Here is a 15632-nt window from a genome sequence, read left to right as displayed (position 1 = left end):
TGTCACAAAAATGGGCGACTTCTTTAGAGATGGCTCACTAGTATCCTTGGAAGCCCTCCAACAGACGGACATCCGGCCGGCCGGCACTGCGCTTTTCCATTTCTTTAGAGCCAGGCATGGTGTGCTCTGCTGGGTGAAGATTTATTGGAACCACAGGCCACATCGTCCTTCACAACACTCAATAAGGTGGAGGAGCCCCTTGAGCTGATCACAAAATTCTACACTAGCCTACAAGACACTCGTAAGACTGAGGTCCTCACAGTTAGGCACAACTGGCAGCTGGGTACTCCGTTGAGCGAAAAAGAGTGGCAGCATTGCTGTTCTCGTACCTCGTGCTCTCTAAACGGAAGGCATAGGCTTCTCCACTTCAAGTTCCTGCACTTTAAAAAAAAAACATATTTTAATGATTTTCTTAATATAACAGCCTTCTTAATCACTGGTGTACATCATAGCACATCGGTGCTTGCCAACCAAAGAAGAGAGGAAATATATAATATTACAAAGAGGTACGGTTCACCAGTAATACTGTCCATTGAGTTTAGCATTTACACCTTTGTTACAATGCAGAGTCCGCAAGACATATGGCATTCCCACACATACAGCATGTTATCGTCCCCCGCCCACAACTAATAACAAACCAACTATATCCCCCTCCTCCCCATCCCACAGACTCAGTTTTTCCTGTATAAACGTTGATGTCACTCAGCAAAACTGTACATGCTAATTGTAATTCTTAACACAAATCCAGCCAGTAGCTCCCATAATATGTTACAGTAATACAACATCCTGGTCCTTCTCTCTGATACATCCTATCTGTTGCGCTGAGTAAAGTGCAATACCCATCCTATAATGCCTGTATCTCTGTGGCTATACATTCTTCAAGCTACACATTCTATTCCAAAGATATAGGTTTCTTTCAGAGTCCCCTATGTTCCTTGCGTTTTAGCTCCATACTTTCTGCTTTAACCCACCTAACTACTTCATAGTACCATTCTAGTACTAGTGGCGCTTTTGTAGCCTTCCATCTCATGGTTATGGTGCGCTTAGCTAGAATCAGTGCCAGATTTGCAAATCTATTTTTGGGGCCTCCCTTCTTGCATCTAGGATTAAGCCCTAATATACAGTATTCTAGCTGGTCCCCCCCCATCCCCCCCCCCCGGGGCGACAGTGCATATTATTTGGTGCACCGTTGTCCAGTAGTGTGTCAGTCGTGGGCAAGCCCATAACATATGTAACAAATTTGCATTTGAAGCATGACAGTGAGGACAAACGTTCGCCATATCTGGAAACATTCGACTTAATTTGCTGGGGGTTAAATAAGCACAATGTGCTATCATGAGCTGAATAAATTTGAACTTGGGGTTTCGCGATACCTTCCTCGGATATTCCAATATAGTTCCCCATTCCCTGTCCGTCATCTCGTGGCCTAAGTCCCCATTCCATTTAGCACAGAGTGTCTGTAATGAGACTGCAGTATGCGTGCGGATCCCCAGGTATAGCCATTTGGTCAGGTGAGTGCCATTACCCATTAGATACTATACTGTATGTGTACCAATTCATGTGTTGGGGTTTCCGTCCCTACTGGGGCCCACATGGCTCTGACATATCTAATAATGTTTGCATGAAGAAGAAATAATGTATTTGGTACTCCCTGTTCCCTCACAAATGTGTCATGGTTCATCAGGGTGTTATCCCTAAAAAACATTCCCACCGTACTTACTCCTGTTTCCACCCAGGCAGTTATGCGTTGGAGTGGTATAATCCCTAGCAGCATAGGAAGTCCTATTAATGGAATGTTGGGACATATGGGACCAATTCATTTGTATAACGAAGTGCCTTTTTCCAGTACATCAATGCAATCTTCAATAATGGCGGAGCAGTCTGTGGATGTCTGCTTTTCGGTAATTTCGGCACCAGCTGTCTGTGGAGTGCCCCCCTTTCCCTTTCATGCTCAGTCATGCCAATCTCGTGGAGGTTGCGCCCTGAGATCCAATACGCCAACCATTGCAGTTGGCTCGCGTAGCAATATGCTTTCAAATCTGGAACCCCCAATCCTCCCTGCTTTGTATCCAACTGGAGTTTCGATAAGCCTATTCTTCTGCGCCCCGCCCCCATATTAATTCCACCAGTAGGGTATCTAATGTTTTAAACATATGAGCTAGAATTGTTATCAGTAAATTTGTGAAGTAATAAAGTAGCCTGGGGAGCATCACCATTTTGGCGATAGCCACCTTTCCCGCCACTGATATCGGCAATGATGTCCAGAATGTTATCTGCGCTTTAAGAGCTGTAATGGCCCGGATCAAATTGCCAAATAATAGGTATTCCGCCTCTCTGTACACGTGTATGCCAAGGTATCTAAAGGTGACTGTCACTGTTTGGAACGTCCAGAGTCCAAAGTGCAGTGGGTCTACTTGTGCAATGTCTTTAAAGAAATATGCATAGGATTTGTTATCATTGATAGCTAGCCCAGACAGTAATTGGAACACGTGGAATATTGTAGGGACTGGTTCATGATCTTCTTTGAGATTTAAAAAAAATAATAATAGGTCATCTGCATATGCCGAGACGATATGTGTATCATTTCCCAATCGTATTCCCTTGTGTTCCGCTAATGTACGTATTTTGGTGGCAAGTGGTTCTAATGCTAGTATAAACAGCAAGGGTGAAAGCGGGCACCCCTGCTGGGTACCCCGTGCTACTGTATATTGCTGCGATATATGAGCCCCTGTACGTGCATGCACCAGGAGGTTGACCCATCTCACATACTCTGTGGGTATTCTAAATTTGAGGAGAGTACGGAAAATTTAATTCCAGTGCAATGAATCAAATGCCTGACGTAAGTCTAGAGAGACACAACCCTGTGTATTGTCTGCCATATGTGACATGACCTGATGTAACCTTCTAATATTAAGCACCGTGCATCTTCCAGGCACAAACCCACACTGGTCCATAAGGACTAATTTTGGTATGTATTGGAGGATCCTATTCGCTAATAACTTGCTTAATATCTTATAATCCGTGTTTAGTATTGTAAGGGGGCGATGCCCTGCCATATCTTTACTGTCCCTACCCGGTTTCAGCAGTGAGAAGACTACTGCTTGCAATGTAGTTGGTGGAAGAGAGCCCGTGTTGAGCAAGACCTGATACAGTCTCTGCAAATGTGGAACTAGTAATGCTGAGTACATTGCATAAAACTCTATTGGAATTCCATCAATACCCGGTGTTCTGTTACGGGGTAAAGCTTTATTGCTGCTCTTATTTCCGCTGTGCTTATAGGCCTCTCTACTTCTGCTATTTGGTCCGCCGTCAATTGTGGAACTTGCAGCCCCTTGAAGAAAGACTCGTAATCAGCTTTTCGAAGCTCCTCCGGAGCTGCATACAGCGTCTCATAGTAATTTTTAAAGGCTGTGTTGATCTCTAGCTGGGTATGGGCAGTAGTGCCTGTGCTTAATTTGTTCCATTGGTTTTCTGTGCTCAGCACCGACACCTAATTGCCAGCACCGAGGCTTATGACAGTCTGTCCTATGGTGGCGCTGTCTGGCTAATTTAGGTATTAGCACAACAACAGCTGTGTGTGATGGTTAGTAGCTGTGTTTGTACTGTCATTGCCAGCTGGCAGGGGCAATGTGTGGTAAAAGCTGCAGTGGCCTCCCAACGAGAGCCCCGGCACTTATTGGTTTTCAAATTAAGCACTGAGTAGTGCCCTCCTGAGAAGTGACCTTGGTAATGGGGGCTATCACCGGCGCATCCTTTATTATCCTAGCAAGGAGTGGTCCCGCTCTGTCTGCCTCTGTGTGCTGTTTTTGTGTGTATAGGCGGTAACCTACAATGTGGAGTTCTTCCAGAATTTCTGCACGCCTTATGTGGGCCTCCTGTAAGTTATCCCTGTTCGTGTCACTGGTTGCTGCTTCCCGTTCCAGGTTACCCAAGCTATTTTCAACGTCCGCCAACTCCCTGATCAGGAAAGAACGGACCCCCACTCGTGTGCTAATTGCTACTCCCCGTATCACAGTTTTAAATGCATCCCACTCCACTTGACGTGTACTAGCAGTGTCTACATTTTCAACAAAATAGTTAGTAATCGCAGCAGAAAGGGGCTACTAAAGACAGGGTCTTCAAGGAGTGAGGGCTGTAATCTCCAGGTCAGGATTGGAGTGGGGATCTTCCCCCATTTGAGTGTGATCCCGAGGAAATTATGGTCAGATAAGGTTTTGCCTAGGTATGTGGTGTCTACTACCTTGGCATTCAAATGAATAGAGCAGAAGATCCTATCAATATGTGTGTGTAGCCCATGTGGCGGTAAAAAGAATGAATATTCTTTACTAGCAGGGTGGCGTATACGCCATGCATCACCTATATTACATTCCTCCGCCCATCCCTTATGTGCGTCTGCCTGTTTTTTGCGGCCGGTACCCTGCAGTGGAGGATGCGACCGATCCAGCCCTGTTAAAAGGTAGCGGCAGTTGCAGTCGATAACCTTTCGAGTATTGCCCGGCGGTAATCGCCTCTTATACCATTCGATAATTAACCAACAAAGAGGCAGGCGCCGGAGACTGGAAGGCAGGAAACCAAGGTTTATTCTCTCCGGAGGAGAATACATCAGATCAGACAGCAAGGTATCGTCACGAGGTGCTCTAACCACATCTCTGAGGCCTGGCCTCTTATACACAGGTTTATGACTTTATTGCAGGTTTATCATACATGGCACATTCTTGAGATCGCTTTGATACATGAAAGAACATCCTCAGAATCCCCACTTCAAGCTCGTTCCCACACATATCTACAGTGGAAGTCCCCACCCCACACACAGTAGGAGATGGCTATCACACAGCTGGACATTCCGCCAATTCCCGGGGGTGTGTGCGACTGGTCGGGTCTCAGGGGGTGGGGGGGCCTTGATCTACTGTAATCCCTTTGATGTGGGGTGTTTCCCTTACGGTAGGGGCAATAAACTGCATCCGCAGGGCTAGGTGATGGCCTGGGATCGGTTCGGACAATTGGGCATAGAGGAAGGGGGTTATCAAAGAGATGTATGACCATGTATGGGATGTCGGTCAGGCGTGGGATGTGGTTCCATGGCAGGGTCGCGCAGAAGGAGAGGGTTTATGGCCCATGTATGAGAGAGCGGGGGTGGCCGGCGCGCGGGGGAATGTTCGCAGCGCCAGGGGGACGCGCTGGCGATCGGCAATGAGCAGGGAGAGAGACCAGGGTGCCTAAAATGGCTGCCGTGCGCTTTCCTGTGTGTCGCGCTGGGGAGAGACAAGATGGCGCAGATAATGTTCAGTTACGAGCTACTTTTCCACAGTCCTCCCTTTTAACATATCTCGCCAGCTTGTTTAGTTCGGATCTATCCCCATAATGCCACGAACTTCTGCCTTGTACAGAGCTTTCATATATTCTGCTTCAAAGTTCAGAGTTTTAGGGCGGACAGGAATAATCCGACACATTTGTACATAATTAAATGTAGTTGATGGGATAGGTGAGGAGGAAGTGCATACAAAATTACGTCAGCTGCGTCACATGTCAGACCCGGAGATAGGAGGAGGGAAGCTCGCTTGAACACAAACATGATACCGTAAAGTAATAAAAAATGTTTCTGGCAAAACAAGGAATATTACGTACATTACTTAAGGCCTAGGCTTTGTGTGGATCAAAAATAGACAGTATAGTCATGTGCACGGCTGGTGTTATACAAGTGTCATTATACAAAGTCAGAGTTTCTTAACTATCAGTGTACAGTTGGAAGTAACCGATGCAATATCATGAAAACTCGATTGGAAGATAGTCAATACGAAAGCGGTTGGGAGAGGAATTCAACTTAACAAGGGTTACAGTCAGGGGGGGGGGGGGGCTCTTCTTTCCAGTGTCCTATTATAACGAGCCATCACTGGTAAGCTCTCATTGTTCTTCTTCTTTTGTTGGCACTGTTGAGCACCGGCGGTGGAGCTAAGGTCCAGCTCAAATCCAAGTTTTCACGTAGCAGGGTGTGACCCTTCGTTGTTCTCGGATCACAGTCCTGTTTCCTAACTCATCTTATCATAGGTACCTTGAGACGGGGTACCCGCATTTTGTTCTTCTGTTGTCAAGTCAAATTCAAAATCCCATATAAACGAGAGGGGGGGTAATAGGGGCGTGCTTTGGGATGCCGAGGGAAGAGGGGGCGGAGTGGGATTGGATCAAAAAGCGGACCAAGGAGAGTAGAATCTTTCAGCACTGGGCCCATCAATCGGGTCCGACGGGTTGGGACTTCAGGCACGTTGATCAGCGAGCAGGGGGCCTCGGGATAGCCCTTCGTTCTATCGCTTTTCATGATGATAATGGTGCCTCGTCCCGTGCCCTTTTTGCTTCGTGGCTCCCCCTTGGTCGATGCCATAGGTGTTCCATGATCCGCAGCCAGGCTGTGCGTCACGTCCGACCCCTTCTCTTCCGATGACTGCATGTTATCTTTGAATGAGTACAAAAAACAAAATCTTAGAGAGTTGGCAGGGAAGACATTTACGCACTTCATCCTCTCTCCCAACCACCGAGTAGTCGGGGAAATGTTTTGTCGGTCGCTCTATGATGGATGTCTATTAATTCTTATGTCGGTGTATGTTACTAACTTATTAATCATTGCTGTGGTGCATGTTTTGTGGGTGTTCTTGCAAATTTCCATCGTCTGGCCTGCTAGGTGTCCATTCCTGTACCTTATAATCGTTGCGGGAGGCCTGACATCGGTCAACTTTCTGGTCTATCAAAAATTTGAACCGGCTTCTCTGGTAGAGACTCGTTCTTCTAACACAAGCTCTTGTTAATTCACATTTTTCCCCTAGGACTGCTAAGTTTATGAAAAAGTGCGAGATGCTACAGTCATGGGTTCGCAATGTCTATTTTGGGGAGGGACACAAGCTAAAGATAATAGGTAACCCTCATTAGTTTAGACGACGTGTCTTCAGAAAATAAAGTCATCAGCTGTACTGTTCTAAATACCCTGGGATGGCTAGTACCAAACTGGGGCTATTCTGCGAGGACGGGGTGTTTAGACGTTCCAGTTCTGGGCAATTGGGCGGGGCGACTCTGAGCGGTGGAGGTGGTGCCGTTAGAGCTCTAAAACGAAAACCACTGACATATAGTCCCCGTGGTGAGGGCCAGATTGGGGGACATCAGTCGTCTTACCTGTCCTTTCTTTCTCAGCCAGTTGAGGTCAACATTTTACAGAAAGGAGAGGTAGTAATGTGGGAAAATATGGTCGTTTTGCTTCTGTCAATTTGTTCGAACACTGTCGTGTTTGAGGCCAATTATACACATGCTGAGGAGGTATAGCGTCGTTAATTTATTCAAAAAGAAAGAGGGCAAGAGAGCCTTCAGCAAGGGAGGGAGAGAGAGAGTGAGAGAGAGAGAGAGAGAGAGAGAGAAAGAGAGAGAGAGAGAGAGAGAGAGAGAGAGAGAGAGAGACGTGCGCATCAAGTAGGCTATTTGGCGCACACACACAACATGGAGTAGCACGGGTCAATTCTATGTAAGAAAACACAAGCGGGAAAAAGACATAAATTCGGCGATCACGTACACATAAATACCGGAGAGGGCGTGACAGTACATACATCAAGCGCAGAAACTTAAGACGAAGACACAGGGCTACGTTGAGTATGGGGACCTCTCCTTTCCTGTCCTCTTTCCTATGCATGTTGATCGATAGACAAGCACTTCAGTCATGCGATGACGTTCTCTTCCAGCGACCCAAGCATACGAAATGCATACACATTCATACCGTATAATCATGGCACGTACGCACATACCATACAGTTTTTCACGTTCTCAGTGGTGGTCTGCACTTCGCGCACCATCCCACAACGTTTGTCTATATTTTTCCCTATATTGAGCACGGTGCGGTCCATGTTCACTCCATTCTTCAGTCGGAACTCCGATGTGACCTGCAGAGGAGAAAAGAGAGGGGGGGGGGGTATGCAGCATTCAAAGTACGTTAGCGCGCGTAGACACGAAAAAGTTCTACTTACCAAGTACCAGGCTAGTTGCAGGGGCGGGTAATACCACAGACCTTGACTATCCTTTTCGCATTTTTCTTTCTGTGTACTATACCCTTCTTTTCTACTATACCAAAATTTCTTCATTTTTATTTTTTTTTATTTTTCCCTAAATTCGAGTTCCCTCTTCGTGCATTTGTTTCTCAATTAGCCGCATATTATTGGACAAAATACCATACCTTACATGGATACAAATTTTCATTAATCCAAACTTCAGGTAAAGGGCCTGCATTATCTGTCTTCTATTGTTTGGAAATGACAGCCGTTATTCAAGACCCTACCAACCTAGACGATTGTTAAGACGCTGATTCCATAATTCCTTCGAAAACCCTTTATTGTGAAAATGTCAGTATACAAATACGGGCCTACAACCGTATAGGCCGGCCACGATGCAAGAGGCGTCGAGTATCATGAGCAATACTACCTTAATGCGAAAATAAAAATAAAAAATGATAATAAAAATGGGAAGGCCAGCATTAATAAGGTTGTTCGTATGCTCGATCAGTACCCTCCCCGCCCCTCCACCCATCATGTGTGAAAACATCGCATTCATATCCTTTTAACATAATGTCAAGTAACTGAAACGCCATAAGGAGTTGTAGGCCCCTCCTACATCGGCGCCATTTTGGGGCGAGGTCGGGCGGGTCCAGCGTACAGTCTAAGTCCTTCCACTAACTAGCTGCCAGACCAGAATCCCTTTCGGCAGTTCGAGAACTTTCGTTGGAGCCAACGGAAAGAACAGACAGCATGAATCGTGATTCGGGGGTGGGGAAGCACAGTTTTTGTTCCTACCGGGTCATGTTGAGGTTCCACCGGAACTGATCCGAGCGGCTAGGCTACAGTGTCTCCTGATAATTCAAACAGAAGCTTGCGTCAGCATGGCGTCACCACGGTCTCGCAGCAATGCCATGATCCATTCTCAGGGTGGGACAGCAGGCGGGTCTCGCTGCCAACGCCTTGAATCAGTCTCTCTCAGGGCACCAAAAGGAGGCAAGATGGCTGCCGCCCGGGGCAAAGACAAGTTAATGTGGAATGATCAAGCAATAGCGGTGGTTGCCCCCACCGGAAGTCCACGGGAGTCGAAGGCCAATGACTCCCGCAGAATCTGCAAAACTCAGAGTGGGCGTTTTCAAGGGTGTGGCCCATGCCCGAGCAGGCAAGCTTCCGAGTTCCAAGGTAGCCCAGAGCCATCTTTTAGTGGACCAGGCCTGAATCTGAAGAGCCGACCGCCATTTCGAGAGTCCAGTGGCAGCAGCAGCAGCAGCTCTTCGTTACAGCCACCGGGGTGGGTCCCTCCGACCACTTGGCTGCGGGGGCCCACTTCTTGCATCGAACGCTAATGGCAATCTTGGTGCAGAAAAGAACCCGTGCCTGGGTGGTCGTCCGGCAGGCGGGACGTAAATGGCTCCCCTGCTGCAGCTGGCCGGTGAGTGCAGGGGCGGCTACTCAGCTGGACGGCGAGTGAAACGGCAGGGGTGCCTTCTTGGCTGGTGAGCCTCCACCTGGGGAGGCGGGGGAGGCCCGTTCGCGTCGCTTCCCCCCCGCCAGGGCACCCTTCGTTGTCGATCTGTGCAGCAGAAGAGGATGGCAAGACCAGTACAAAAACCCGCTAGACTCCTCCTCGGCGCCGCCAGGGTCCCAGCGCTGCGTGCAGCCTCCGGCCTATTCGCACAACCGTCCGCCACTGATGCCGCCCTACAGGCCGATGGATTTTGCATGTCTTTTATAGCCCAAAGCCGACTAAAAGGACCGCCCAAAACAAGCCAATGTTGCTACTTCGAGGAAGGAGGGTGGGGACTGTGTCACGCGGACGTGAATGCTTTGGGATGGAGGTTGCGGCAGGCTGTCATGTAAATAGTTGTTAAAAAACGTGTTTTAACGTGTTCACCCTGTCGGAATGTTGTTATACCTATAAGTTATTAAAATGTTTTAATCATACTACTTTGTTGGAGTGTTGTACATATTTGCAATCTGGCAACGAGCACAAGGATGTTACTGCGTAATCGGAAAATGACATAGCCCAATTGTGCGTGATCTAGCCCAGTTTGGTGACGTCGATGGTGGGTATCAGCAGGCTTCCGGTTGTGCAAGATTTTGTCGTGTTTACTGGGCGGGGTGGGTGGTAGGGCAGACATGTTTAGGCAGCGAGAGCGATGGAGCTGAGCTACCTCGTGGCCATCTTGACCGTGAGCTTGGCTCCTTCCCCTAGTTTCATATTTTTCGCAAAGGGCTATTTCCTAGTGTTTCTTAAAAGAAAAAGGATCCCATCAGTGGTCTACTGGTTTTCGGAGTCCTTCTTTGTATATTTATGCCATAGTTTGCTATAAGCTACAGCGACTAGTCGATATTTAGTAAACATGTCCTTATTAGGGGTGCCTTCCAGAGGAGCCGGATGGTTCATCTCTAATAAGCGGTCCGGGCAGAACCAACTACCAATCAGTGGGGAGAAGACAGGCATGACGGGTTACAACGGGGACAAAAGTCTGCACTACCTATCTTTTCACTGCTTGCAAAGACTAGACAGAATATTTCTGTTCCACGTTATTTGTAAGCAGAGAATACCTCCAAAGAACCAATATCGAACAACCAGTGTTCAGACAATCAATCAATCAATGGTGAGAAAGAGATAGGCACGACGGGTTACAATGGGGACAAAAGTCTGCGTTACCTACCCTTCACTATTTGCAAAGACTAGACAGAATATTTCTATTCTACGTTATTTGCAAACAGAGAATATCTCAAAGAGCACTATTCTTCAAAACAATCAATGTTCGGACAATCAATCAGTGGGGAGATAAAAATAGGCACGACGGGTTACAATGGGGACAAAAGTCTGCGTTACCTACCCTTCACTATCTGCAAAGGAAGAGAGAGTATTTCTACTCCTCCCCGTTTGTAGACAGCGAATATCTCAAAGAGAACAATCAATAAGCAATACTAGTATTTTCAATCAATCAATCAATCGTTTCGCAATTTGTCGTGTTTCACAACCTTACCCGGACCGCATGGACAGTTTCTCGTCTTCCGCCTCCAGCGCCCGATCGTCCTCTACTCTCCGTATTTGCTGCGGCACTCCTGATGGTTCCCAGTCAGGACCGTAGATCACTCGAGAGAGGTCGGTTCGGAACTAGTGAAGTTCGGATGATCGGCTGCCAGACGAGGGTCTATCGGGCAGGAGCTCTTTCCGATCGTTGCAGTCATTCACTCTGTCGTCGGGACCTCTCCCACTGGATCCACGTGTCGCTGATGGGCCCCACGCTTGGGACGCCAATTGTTAAAAGGTAGCGGCAGTTGCAGTCGATAACCTTTCGAGTATTGCCCTGCGGTAATCGCCTCTTATACCATTCGATAATTAACCAACAAAGAGGCAGGCGCCGGAGACTGGAAGGCAGGAAACCAAGGTTTATTCTCTCCGGAGGAGAACACATCAGATCAGACAGCAAGGTATCGTCACGAGGTGCTCTAACCACATCTCTGAGGCCTGGCCTCTTATACACAGGTTTATGACTTTATTGCAGGTTTATCATACATGGCACATTCTTGAGATCGCTTTGATACATGAAAGAACATCCTCAGAATCCCCACTTCAAGCTCGTTCCCACACATATCTACAGTGGAAGTCCCCACCCCACACACAGTAGGAGATGGCTATCACACAGCTGGACATTCTGCCAATTCCCGGGGGTGTGTGCGACTGGTCGGGTCTCAGGGGGTGGGGGGGCCTTGATCTACTGTAATCCCTTTGATGTGGGGTGTTTCCCTTACGGTAGGGGCAATAAACTGCATCCGCAGGGCTAGGTGATGGCCTGGGATCGGTTCGGACAATTGGGCGTAGAGGAAGGGGGTTATCAAAGAGATGTATGACCATGTATGGGATGTCGGTCAGGCGTGGGATGTGGTTCCATGGCAGGGTCGCGCAGAAGGAGAGGGTTTATGGCCCATGTATGAGAGAGCGGGGGTGGCCGGCGCGCGGGGGAATGTTCGCAGCGCCAGGGGGACGCGCTGGCGATCGGCAATGGGCAGGGAGAGAGAACAGGGTGCCTAAAATGGCTGCCGTGCGCTTTCCTGTGTGTCGCGCTGGGGAGAGACAAGATGGCGCAGATAATGTTCAGTTACGAGCTACTTTTCCACAGCCCTATATCTAGTACCCCATTAAAGTCACCTCCCAAAACCCAGGGGTCGTCCCAACCCATCAGCGCAGAGGTGAGTACTCCTAGAAACTTGTCTTGCTCTGAGTTCGGGGCATATAAACTTCCTAGCACTATATTCTCTCAATCCAACATGCCATGCAATAGCACATATCTGCCATTCAAGTCTATCCTCTGTTCCAAGAGCACGAAAAGGATACCACTTCTTATCCATATCACAGCCCCACGTGCAAATGCTGGGTAGGAGGTAAAAAATAGTTGACCTCTCCACTTCTTTTTTAACTTAAGGGCCTCCTTGTGCGTAAGGACGGATTCCTGAATAAAACCAATGTGTGTCTTTTGTGCACCGAACCAAGACCCCTTACATTCCAGGATGTGTATGTATATTTATCAGGTGGAGCCATTCATCTTTGTGTAACTTAGTGATATACAGGCGCTCGCCCCTTCTTGCTGACTATAAAAAAGGTTATCTGCAGCTGAGTCTGTACATACATATCCCGTTAAAACTCCCAATACCAGGTTCCCCTTTAGAACTTTAGAGGACCAAACAATGAAAACCAGTTCAACATGAACCCTGTATAGTCCATAACATAGTGCAGTCGCCACAGGGGAAAACCACCATTTTCTTAGACTGCATTATACAACACACGTCAATCACAGTTGTAGTGCCCCAACCCGGGCCCCATTATACTATAAGTACAAGTTACATTGAGACCATCCACAGTCAAAGTTTAACATTGTATATACTCATCTGTTAGAGTAAGATACCAGCATGAGACATTCATAGTGATCATCCCAGATAGTCATTTGCATTCTGCCGGGTGACCAGGGGGAACAATGCCAAACTGTTTTCAGAGTCCGAGTGCACACAAGCTGATATATATAATGAGTCGCTTCCACCTAGAAGCCGACCTAGGAATTATTGGAGACCGTATCAAACTTACCTTGTAAATAAAGCTGCTGATGTACACTCAGACCCACAGATTGCGGCCCCTAAGACTCTATCACAGGAGAGGTAAATACAGAAATGTATTGTATTTATGCATAATGACATGTCATTCATTATCGAGTTGGATATTGGGCCATGGGCCTCCTGTGAGCCACTGGCCTGTAGTACCATGGAGTCACCCTGCGGTTGTTGGGACTGTTCTACATAGCTGGTACCGCATTGTTGGTAATTTTGAAATACCTGGATTTTATTTTGGAGCATGCAAATAATTTTGTCACTGGATGTCACATATGGTATAACTGTGCATATAGACGTCTGTTTTAGGTTTCATGATGAAACTAATAAATAAAAACTAAAAACAAAAAACTATACCATTACTTTAACCTTTGGTTGTTTTCAGTGAATTTTTAAGGCTTTTTAAACAAAAACAGATCTTTTTATCACAACTAACTATAACATTACTTTAACCTATGTTTTTTTCAGTTAATTTCTAGGCTGTTTTTTACATTAAGTAATACAAAAAAACAAAAAAAACGACCAGGCACTGTGGCAAACCCACTACAGGCTGCCAACCCCACACTGGTCACGGCCTTGGACCATGCACAGCAGAGAGTTAGCAAAAGGGCCTGCCAAACCACCTGGAGGCAAACAACCCCCCCAGCAGCCAGCCAACCTCATGCTGCATGCGGCCTTATGACGTGCGTGGCATGGGTTTGGCTGCATGGCCTGGCTAGCAGCCAGGCCCTGTGTCCTACTCCCAAAGGCAGCCAACCCCGCGCTGTGCATGGCATTTGCTTGTGCATGGGGTGGGGTTAGCCACAGGGCCTATGTTGCAGCCAGGTCCTGCTTCCAACTCCCTGCAGGCAGCTAACTCCATGCTGAGCATACCTTTGGCTTTGCGCAGAGGAGGGTTGGACACACAGCTTGGCCTGCCCCAAAGCCCTGTGGTCAAACTCCCAGCAGGATGACAACACCCTATCGCACACAGCCTTACGGTTGGCTTTCAGGCCCCAGGACCCCATCCCTGAGGACAAAACAAATATATTAAGTGGAGGGCAGCATGCAGCCCACTCCCCAATCGTTAATTTGCCCAGGGACCCTACCTCCCCGGGCCAAATACAAAAAATAGAAGGGGGTGGCAGAGCCCCCCACCCAAGCTTTCTTTGGGGATTAAATGGGGAGGGGTGCCCTGAGCTTTATCAGGCCTTGAGGAATACATTACCTGGGTCCAAAGCTAATTAAAAAGGGGAGGGACACGCAGCCCCCCTCCATGAGCCTTTTTGGGCCCTGGGACCCCATCACCCAGGGCTATATATATATGTATAGTGGGTGGTCCTTCTTGGCACCTATGGGGGCAGGATGTCCCTACCTTGCCCCCTTATATGTATATATTTTTTAAAGTTCAGGACAGGGAACTATTTCCTAAAGTCCTGTAATGGCTGGCAGCAACATTTTTCTGATGTTGCTGGCAGCCAATCAGAGCGCTCACTCCCATTGGAGTCTGACTCCCATGGGAGCGAATTGGCCAAAGGGAAAAAGTTCCCTGGGCCTATCAGAACGCTCTATTTTTAAGCTGGTGCTTCCGCAAGCCTCTCGAGAGACTCATTCAGACCCAACCGTCCAGATATACACATATTTGTGAACTTTAATTTCTCAAAAACGTACACTAAATTTACACTAAATGACAAAAAGCATAATCTGCAAACCAAGATCTAGCTTACTGCCAAATCTGGTGTAATTCCATCCAGCAGTTTTTGCGGTAGTGCTTCTTAAAGAAGTCTATGGAAAATGCATGGGGATTTTGCGATTGGGAAAGGTTACAGGGACGTTGTACTTAGGGTCAGATTTTACACGTACAAAACCATATAAATTCAGCAGTTATAGTTATCTGAGCTAATTATAACTTACGCCCCCTGCAATGCACTGCTTATGACCTCACATATTACATCACTCATGACATGGTCAGTGACAACACTGATGGCATCACTGACGACATCTCAAATGACATAGCTGATGACCTCACTGATGACATCCTCCAGTGAGTGTGAGTGTTTTGTAAACGTTTCTGACACTGAAAGATATATACTGAGCTACTGAAAACATTAAATGATTACTCTTTCTGTACTAGTAATGAGCGTTAGTATTTCTAACATATATTATCTGAACTATAATCAGTTTTTAAAGATGGTGTACTATTTATGTAATCTTTCTATAAATGCAATGCACCAAGTCTTTCTTGTTTTAAATTCATTTTATGAATCTGCAGATCTGTTCCCAACCAAAAGCACATAATCAAAACTAAAACAACAAAACATTTAATACAAACATCTGCTATTGCAATTTCTATAAATTTATCACTGCCTGTGTGTGGGTGGCTATATGGGTGTCTGAGTGGTTTTGTGGGTGTGTAAGAGGATGAGGGATGGCTGTGTAGGTGTGTGAGTGGCTGTGTGGGTGTGTGAGTGGTTTTGTGGGTCTGTGAGTGGGTGAGTGAGTCAGCATGTGAGTGGT

Source organism: Triturus cristatus, chromosome 7, assembly GCF_964204655.1.
Source record: "Triturus cristatus chromosome 7, aTriCri1.1, whole genome shotgun sequence".
Taxonomy (NCBI): domain Eukaryota; kingdom Metazoa; phylum Chordata; class Amphibia; order Caudata; family Salamandridae; genus Triturus; species Triturus cristatus.
The sequence above is the reverse complement of the archived record's forward strand: the minus strand, read 5'-3'. Positions refer to the sequence as shown.